At 39.1% G+C, this 9760-nt stretch overlaps 1 pseudogene; it reads right to left on the bottom strand.

The window, feature by feature from the left end:
* Nucleotides 1–8615: 8615 nt before the first annotated feature.
* The window catches only part of LOC128596340 (GPN-loop GTPase 3-like), a 33289-nt pseudogene continuing 32144 nt past the window's right edge, over nt 8616–9760 (bottom strand).

The following is a 9760-nucleotide window of genomic DNA, read 5'->3' as shown; positions in this document are numbered from 1 at the left end:
ATGTATCTTTATTGTGTTGTATTTCTAGAGGTCAAAAGACCAAAATGCATTTTACTAGGCTAAATTAAGGTGTCTGTTCCTTTCTGGAGGCTCTAGATGAGAATACATTTTTTTTTTGCCTTTTTTTTTAATTGTTGAGGTTTTTTTGTTTGTTTGTTTGGTTTTTTTTTTTTTTTTTTTGCAGTTTTCTTTTTGCAGTTTTTGGCCAGAGCTGGGTTTGAATCCACCATCTCTGGTATATGGGGCCGGCACCCTACTCCTTTGAGTCACAGGTGCCACCCAATTGTTGTGTTTTTCTAAACTTCTAGAGCCTGCCTGTAGTCCTTGGCTCCTGTGTGCCTAACACCTACAAAACTAGCTGTTGTTGGTCAAGGTTTTATCACATTGCACTACTCTCACCTCCTGATTATGGATGTAAGGACCCTGGTGATTACATTGGGCCCATCTGGATAACCCATGCAATCTTCCTAAAGTCAGCTAATTAGCTATGTTAATTCCATTTGCAATCTTAATTCTGTATCATATAGTTTAGTATATTCACAGGAGCTAGGAGTCAGTATGTGGGCCATTATTCTGCCAACCACAAGTCCCTTCAACAGTGCTTTTTCAAAATTGTTTTTCTCTTTCTCAGTTTAATTTCTATCCTAGTAGTCCTTAAGTAAGCTTTCTAGACTCAGGAGGAAATCATAACATCTGTCATTGAATTATATGGAGAAATTCACACAGTTTTGAGTTTTATAACATCTGAGAAGTAGAATCAAAATGATCACATTCCCTTTCTTCCTTGAAGCTACATACACCAAATTTTGACATTTTTAAGTCATTTTGCATGGCCATAAACAGTTTCCAATTCAGAGTTTAGAAAAGTTCATCTGTACAGATCAGATTTTAGGAAATCCCCACCTGTTTTTTAATCTTATGACTAAACAAATATCCTCAACCTAATGTACAAAACATTGCTGTAAGCCAGTTTGTTTAGATAACATATTAATAGATATGAAAATGATCTTTTTTTGAAACAGAGTTTCACTTTGTTGCTCTCAGTAGAGTACTATAGCATCACAGTTCACAGCAACCTCAAACTCTCTTGGGCTCAAGTGATTCTCTTGCCTCAGCTTCCTGAGTAGCTGGGACTATAGGCGCCCACCACAACACCCAGCTATTTTTTAGAGATGGGGTCTCGCTCTTGCTCAGGCTGGTCTTGAACTCTTGAGCTCAAGCAGTTCACCCACGTTGGCCTCCCAGAGGGCTTAGGATTATAGGTGTGAGCCACCATACTTGATCATGAAAATGAATTTTAAGGATATATTTGAATATATATTGTGGGGATACTGGATAATACCAACCTCTATTTGACAACATTAATTATTCTACAAAAATTTGGTAAATATTGTGATGATAGTTTTATGATAATTATAAAATAAGTTTACTAGTAATCACTATAATATAATGAAACAAAATGATCATGGACATCAACTAAATTACCATCATTGGAAAATGCTTAAAAATCATGTTCTATGATAAAATAATTTTGAACAGTCTTACAGCATTTGCAAAATTATAAAGTATGAACAAACAAAAGAATAAAGTAGGAATATTTAGATTATTTCATATCTGGTATGTTTTAAAAATTTTTTTCACCTAATATACATACAGAAAGTTAAGTTGAGAGAAAAATGATTAAAAAATTAAATACAATTCAAATTCAGCATCACAAAATTATAAATGTTCTTCAATAAATCTTAACATAGTCTCACATACTGCATGAAATTGATCTTTCCATCTGGAAAAATCTATTGTATTTGGTTGTGATTCACTGAGATATAATGTTGAATTTACTAGAAGAGAATTCTCATAACACTTCATTGAAAAAAAAATCTTTTTTTTTTTTGCGGTTTTTGTCCGGGGCTGGGTTTGAACCCGCCACCTCGGGCATATGGGGCCGGCGCCCTACTCCTTTGAGCCACAGGCACTGCCCACTTCATTGAAAAATTTATGTCTAATGCTCTCATGGACTCAGAGTACAGGTAAACAACCCTAACCTTCCCCCTGAGTCTTGAGTTCTCACCATTACTGAAGCTAAGAAATTGACACTCGGCTGAGTCTGTAGAATAATCCCTTGTGTTTGAGATAAGGTCCTCAATATGTGATAATAAGGAAAGGGTGCCAATCACCTCACCTCACTCTAAGCCCATATCTGTCAAGTCACCCCTAAAAGTAGGATAGTCCTGGCCTTGGGATTGTTAGAAAGGAGAGCCAACAAGAGGAAAGTTAAACTTAGCTAATTACTAAAAAGGCAAGAAACTGCCGAATTGCAAGCTTTTCCACGTGTGAGCTCATTGGGGTGGTGATTTTGGCCTAATGGCGTGTATTGCGTTAATCTTTGTCACCAAAGTTAAAGCCTCCAACTCAGCGGTTCTCAACCTGTGGGTCGTGACCCCTTTGGACTGTATTAAAGGTTTGCAGCAGTAGGAAGGTTGAGAACCACTGCTCCAACTAATACTAATCTCAAAAATGAGTAAAATGTCATGTCAGATCCCTAATGTATCCCTACTGGTACAGGCAATTCCCGGTGGTGTTCCCATGTGTCCAGTGTGACCCCTGGTATTTAGGATCACAAGTAGATTACAAACACCTTTGAGGGAATTAGCATAATACTCTGTCTGACAAACCTTCAAAGTACACAATTCTGTCATAGGGGGCAGAATGTAGTATAGTTTTCACTTAAAAGTATTTGGCAATTGCATTTAGTGTGAACAGAAAGAACAGCTCCATTCCAAGCAGTTCTGTGTTTGAGAGATGCATTGCTATTCTTCATTTGTCTTACTTGAATGGGGAGTATCAGATTCCTCTGGGGACATGTTCTGGGACCTTATTCCTGAGTTTCCTGAGTTGTTTCTAGGCATAGGATAGTTTTATTTCACATGCTCAGCTTCAGAGTATACACTTTTAGTAACTGCCAAACTTTTGGTTGCTTTGACATCCACTAACCACATCTTTTTTACAATTGACTTAGCTGTGGGCACCATGTGTACCTGGCAGCTAGTTGGGGGCCTTGAGGGCTTGGCCACCATGTACTCCCTGATGCCTCCTCTGAGGGTACCAGACCCTATTTAGGATGCCTGAAAGCTATTCATTAATTGGCACATTATAGATTATTTTTCTTTGATAATGTTTTTGGGTGTACTTATTGTCATTGTCCAAAGAAGCAGCAGCATCAGTCACTTTTAAATTAAGGTTTCTCTTGTAGCAGCATCAGGGGAAAAACGAACACAACATACAGCTTTGTTTGGCACTATGCATGAACCCAGATGAAGTAAAGAGATCTAAAGTTGTTTGATGATACATTATGTGCTTTTGTTGAGCCCATGTATAATCCATCTTTCAGAGCAAGGACAATGTAAGCTTTTACTGGTCTGAACTCCTGTGAGGTCTGGTTTGCCATAAAATTTAAGGCTGTTCTTGGCCATGAGTGGTGGCTCACACCTGTAATCCTAGCAGGAGGCTGAGGCAGGTGGATTGTTTGAGCTCAGGAGTTTGGGACCAATCTGATCAAGAGCAAGATTCTGTCTCTACTAAAAGTAGAAAAACTAGCCAGGCATAGTGGTGCACACCTGTAGTCCTAACTACTCAGGAGGCTGAGGCAAGAGAATCACTTGAGCCCAGGAGTTTGAGGTTGCTGTGAGCTATGATGCCAAGCACTCTACCAAGAGTGACAAAGTGAGATTCTGTCTCAAAAATTAAAAAAAAAAAAAAGGATGATGCCTGTGGCTCAAGGAGTAGGGCGCCAGCCCCAGCCACAACTGAAAAAAACAAACAAACAAACAAACAAAAATACAACTGGAAAGGATGAGCCTATTGCTTGGCTCAAGCCTTAGACTACAGCAGGTATGAGACAAACTGGGGCAAAACCCAGAGAGATAATGATCCATATATTTACTTTCATACAAAGTGCCAAAAAGACAAAATTCAGCAAAATATTGCTTTATGATAATAAAGCCACAAAAAATACCTATAAAATCATGGATGATGGTCACCTCTGGGGAAAGGAGGGGAACTAAGTCAGGGTAGACTTTAATTATTATTAACACATAAAAATGTACATTCTTTTCTAAGTGTGAAATAAATCATAACCAAAATATAAAAGTTATTTTAGCTTTAAAAGTGATAATTTTCAAATACAATGTCTATATTTTGCCATGTATTCTAACCATCTCATCACTTCTTACTTCACAGCCTTAGTTCAGTACAGACTTGTAGGTCTTTTCTAGGGTGTCTATTGATATTTACGTTGACCTTCTTTTCAGCAATGAATGAGTGGCAAAAGATTGGGAACATGCTTAGTATCTATTTGAAGAGAACTGGTGATGTACATGTCCATCATCTTGTACACCTTTATGAAAATTAAGGAAGGTACCCACTGATGTGAAAAAAGGTACAAAATTTATTTTTAAGTGAACAATAAGCAGAGTGTCTCTCCTTATTGCAAACCATGTTGCTTTTACCTTTTATATCAAAGGAAAAAATATGCACTTCCTTTTACATAAGTGCTGAGGAAATGTCAAGAAATACAGTAATTCCTGGGTATCCTTAGGGAATTGGTTTCAAGATCTCTGGTAGATACCAAAATCTACAAATTCTCAAGTCCCTAATATAAAATTGGATAGCATTTGTATAAAAATTATGCATATTATTCTGTCTACTTTTAATAATCTCTACATTATTTATAATGTCTAATGTAAAGTAAATGCAATATAAATAATGTTATACCATATTTTTCAGGAAATAATGACAAAGAAAAAAGTCTGTACATGTTTACTACAAATAAAATTTTTTTCAAATATTTTTGATCTTCAATTGGTTGAATCCATGGATGTGGAACCCAAACATACAGAGGGCTGAGTATAATAAATCACTAGCTTAGGAATCTTGATGTAAGTAGATGGAAATGCTAAAGGATTTGGTAAAAGTCAGAGCTTTATGATTCCTTTTTCCTTTTTTCCTTGAGACAGAATCTCACTTTGTCACCCTCAGTAAGGTGCCCTGGCATCCATAGCTCACAGCTACCTCAAACTCTTGAGCTCAAGAGATCCTCCTGCCTTAGCCTTCTGAATAGCTGGGACTACAGGTGCCTACCACAGCTTCCTGCTATTTTTAGAAATTGTGCCTTGCTCTTGCTTAGGTTGGTCTTGTACTCCTGAGCTCAGGCAATCCACCTGCCTTGACTTTCCAGAGTGTTAGGATTATAGGCATGAGCCACCATACCTGGCCTTCATGCATGATTTCTAGTGCTAAGCCTGAGTTTTTGAATTTCTATGTTCACTATAAACAATTAATGATAGATAAAAAATTGTTAGGAATGGGTAGGGAACAGGCTAAGAAGGAAAAGAAAAGCAGACAATTGCTGAGAAAGAAAAGTGGGTAAGTGCTAAGACAGAGGAAACAATTCCTTAGCTTAGACATGAGCAGGATAAGGAAGATAGACTATTCTGGGCTACTACGAAATCAGAAGTAGCCACAATTGTGGTTAGAAAGTTTAGAAATTCATGTACTGTTCAACTTCTAAGACTCCCACAGAGGGATGGATCAATAAGAACTTTTTGAAAAAGTTAGTATCCCGTGATTAATCAATGTCCTATTAATATCTTGGAGACTTTCCAAAGGTGAAGTTAGTTAAGAATAATGTGGAATCACCTTGATCAAGGCCTTAGATGAAAGAAATGCATAAACATTAGTAAGTAGAGCAAAGCTAGGAACTGGGGAATAAATACATGAGAAAAAGTTTGTAAGTAAAGTTTATTTTCGAGGAAGAGACCCGTAACTTCCTTTCAGGTGTGTTCTATTTGCTTATAAACTGAATTATGTTCTATATGCTTAAAAGAATTAAACTTTTCTGTTAAACTGCCACTGCCTCCTGACTTCCTCTTTTTGCAATAGCTCTGGTTTTGCTGCTTAGTTTCCTTTTTTTGTGCTGAACAAATCAAAATGCTTTTAGATTCTGGAGACCACTTGCTGGTGGCACCCAGAGAAAGCCCAGACCATAGCCTCCTGACAATTATATTAACTCTATTTTATTTTTAGTAGTTTATACATCAAAAGCACGTAACATGTTTTTGCATACCATAAGAATGATATCTTTCATTTTTTTTGTAAACAACATAACAGTTGAGATTGCAGAACATTTACTGATGTAGGCAGAATATTTAATGCATTATGATGGCATGACAGCCTGAGGAGCGCTGGAGAAACATGATCATTATTTTAAAAGAACTATTTGAAGCCTCTGAAAATTATCCATGAGGCAAACATCAAAGGAGGGACATCTATTTAACACAGTCTCTGGAAGTTCTGTGAGGATGTTAAGTCTATGGTGTTTCAGTACTGATTGCTTCCTTCCTCTTGATCTCAGCTCAGTGAGGGGAACACTCCAGACCAGGTTCTCTGTCCCCCAGAAAAGTCAGAGAACTTTTTCTAAGAAGAGTTTGACTTTAACATTTTTCACCCTACCTCTTGCTACCCTCTACTGAGATTAATCCTATATGTGTATGCTTAAATGGTAGGAATATGGTTCTGAACTCATGCCTACTAATGGAATGGAAGCTCTGCTGTGAGCGTGGTGTGTTCAGAATACTGCAACACTGATCAGTTTCATCCTAGCTCAAGAGGTGGTAGTTCACAGCAGGAGACACAGGCTGCTATCTCTCCCCTCCAACGAACACTCAGTTCTTAAAAAGAAAAAAAAAAATACTCTGGAAGCAACTTGCCATTGTACCTACCTAAGTTTCAGAACCTTATCAGAGACATTTTTCTATGAGGGAAAAAAGTTGTAGAACAGATAACTCTTCATCTCTTGCCAAAGAAATTACTTTTAATTGTAACAGATCATATGAAATTCAAGCCAAAGGGTGCTCCACCCTCAACAGTGGAAATAGGTGTGAAAATCAAGTAGCAAAAGATGGATTCAATGAAGAGACAGTGTAGAATGTGGGCCAACTACTTGGTGATAAAGAACCACTGTTTGGGGGACCCCCTTCAGGGATGAAGAAATATCAAACACTAATATTAGGTAGCATTCTTATAAAGAAATTGTGGGAGGCAGTGGCGCCTGTGGCTCAGTGAGTAGGGCGCTAGCTCCATATACCGAGGGTGGTGGGTTCAAACCCCGCCCTGGCCAAACTGCAACAAAAAATAGCTGGGCGTTGTGGTGGGTGCCTGTAGTCCCAGCAACTTGGGAGGCTGAGGCAAGAGAATCACCTAAGCCCAGGAGTTGGAGGTTGCTGTGAACTGTGTGACGCCATGGCATGGTACTGAGGGTGATAAAGTGAGACTCTGTCTCTAAAAAAAAGAAAAAAGGAAAAAAAAGAAATTGTGGGGAAGAAATCCTCAGGACTCTGACAAAAGTACAGCTATTTGGGAGACAAGTAGAGAAAGAAAACAGGCCAGAACCAAACTGCATGATCACAGCAACCCCCTTCCCATACTCCTGTAAATCCTCACGACCCTGACAAGGGCATAGCCATCCTGGGAAGACAGCTAGTGACAGAAAGCAGGCCAGAGACCAAGTGGCATGGTCACAGAAGCCCTCTCCCCACCCTCCTGAAATGCTTTAGGGCTAGTGTTCCTGGAAAGCATCAGAATGTCCTATCCTGTCCTGCTTGTCACTGGAGATAAGGCCTTCCTGCAAGATTAATACCTTTTGTGGAAGGCAGTAATTCTAAAATCAGTCTTTGCAGGAAAGATGACTTCCCTCACTTCTCATGACTGCCTCCCACATTCCAACTACACTAATGAAATTCCCTTGAAACTGTGTGAGTCAAACTGGGCTGACTTATGGTCAGACTCCATTCTGCTCCTTTAAGATAAAGCCTCTCCTTCATCCCTGGACTGGCCTCCTCTCTTTGCACACTCTGGCCAGACCCTATCCCTAAACCTCTCAAAAAACTTAACTAAAGGCATAAATCAAATGATTTCACATCATTTAAAAAATAAAATATTAAAAAACAAGCCAAAACCAGTAAATAATAAGTGTCGGTGAGAATGAAGAGAAATTGGAATCATTGTGCACTCTTGGTTGTGTTATTAAAAGCTTGGCACTTGTCTCTGAAGCTTCATCAGACAAACAAGAACAAGTTGATGAGGAAAAACAAAGAGGAGTCCACCCAAGGATGCTAAATTCTATTATCAAAAGTTTGGCACTTGTTCCCAAGGCTGCATCAGAAAAATGAAAAATGGTTGGAGAAAAAGAAAGAGGAGTTTTTATCATTTTTCTAGCAAGTGAGTAGGGTGGAGGCTCCCATATTAAAATGCCATCATCCTAATCATAAGCAGAAAAATAGAGATTTTAATGGGAAGGTTTTCGGCTTCAGTTTATTTCCTGTTTGACTATATTGTGATTCATTCCATCTCCAGTGAAGACAATCCCATGATCTCTGCCAGAATGAGGGGAGCAAAGGACACTACTGTGCTCCTCCCAGCCATTGGCCTGAGGCAGGAATGCAGGTTTCAATTCCCAAAGTGAGTGGGGGAGGTTTTAAAAAGAGAACAACAACAACAAAAAAAAAAAAACATTTTTACCCTTCAGGTCATTCTCTGTTACATATTTCCCACTGTCAATTTTACCCTTTCATATCTATAAGAGAAAGGAGGGGCAATAGTCATCAAATTATTTCCTGCTGAATTGGGGCAATGTTTTATTTATTTTATTTATTTATTTTTGAGACAGTCTCACTATGTTTCCCTGTGTAGAGTTTTATGGTGTCACAGCTCACAGCAATGTCAATGTCTTCGGCTTAAGCAATTCTCTTGCCTCAGCCTCCCAAGTAGCTGGGACTACAGGCGCCTGCCACAATGCTGTGCTATTTTTTGGTTGCAGTTGTCATTGCTGTTTGGCAGGCCCGGCTGGATTCAAACCCGCCAGCTCTGGTATATGTGGCTGGCGCACTAGCTGCTGATCTACAGGTGCCAAGCCTGGGGCAATGTTTTAGATGGAAGTTTTATACCTATATATGTCTTTGCAAAGCTTTGGTAGTAGATTTATAAAAATACCAAATGTAACAGATTACAGGTGCAAAACCATAAACAACAACTATAGCCATGAATATGGCTTACTCAATATGGTTAGATAAGAAAGAAACATGGGACCTCTGAGCAGGCAGCTATTAATCACACCCTTTCAGGCTTGGCACCTGTGGCTCAAGTGGCTAAGGTACCAGCCACCTACACCTGAGCTGGAGAGTTCAAATCCAGCATGGGCCTGCCAACAACAATGATGGCTGCAACCAAAAAATAGCCAGGCATTGTGGAGGGCGCCTGTGGTCCCAGCTACTTGGGAGCTGAGACAAGAGAATCACTTGAGCCCAGGAATTGGAGGTTACTGTGAGCTGTGATGCCACAGCATTCTACTTAGGGCGACAGCTTGAGGCTCTGTCTCAAACAAAACAAAACAAAACAAAACACATCCTTTCAGTGATCCAAGAACTTGGTTTTTGTAAATTTGGAAATCATATTTATGAATCTTACACCAAATGAGGTTTAGGATGACAAACCCAGCAGCAAGACAGATCAGCAGAAATGTTAGCTCATGTAGCGAGAATAAGATGGAGTCAGTCAGGCTAGGGCGGACACAACACAACTGGTCTGGTCAGTTTAGATTCTACGAGCCTTTCATCTCAGGTCTTCCATTCTTGTTTTGTAAATTTTGCTCCCACCGTTAAGATGTATATCTTGAGTAGCTAAGGATGATTGATTTAGGAGATTAACT

Source organism: Nycticebus coucang, chromosome 10, assembly GCF_027406575.1.
Source record: "Nycticebus coucang isolate mNycCou1 chromosome 10, mNycCou1.pri, whole genome shotgun sequence".
Taxonomy (NCBI): domain Eukaryota; kingdom Metazoa; phylum Chordata; class Mammalia; order Primates; family Lorisidae; genus Nycticebus; species Nycticebus coucang.
This window is presented reverse-complemented; position numbering and strand designations above follow the sequence as displayed.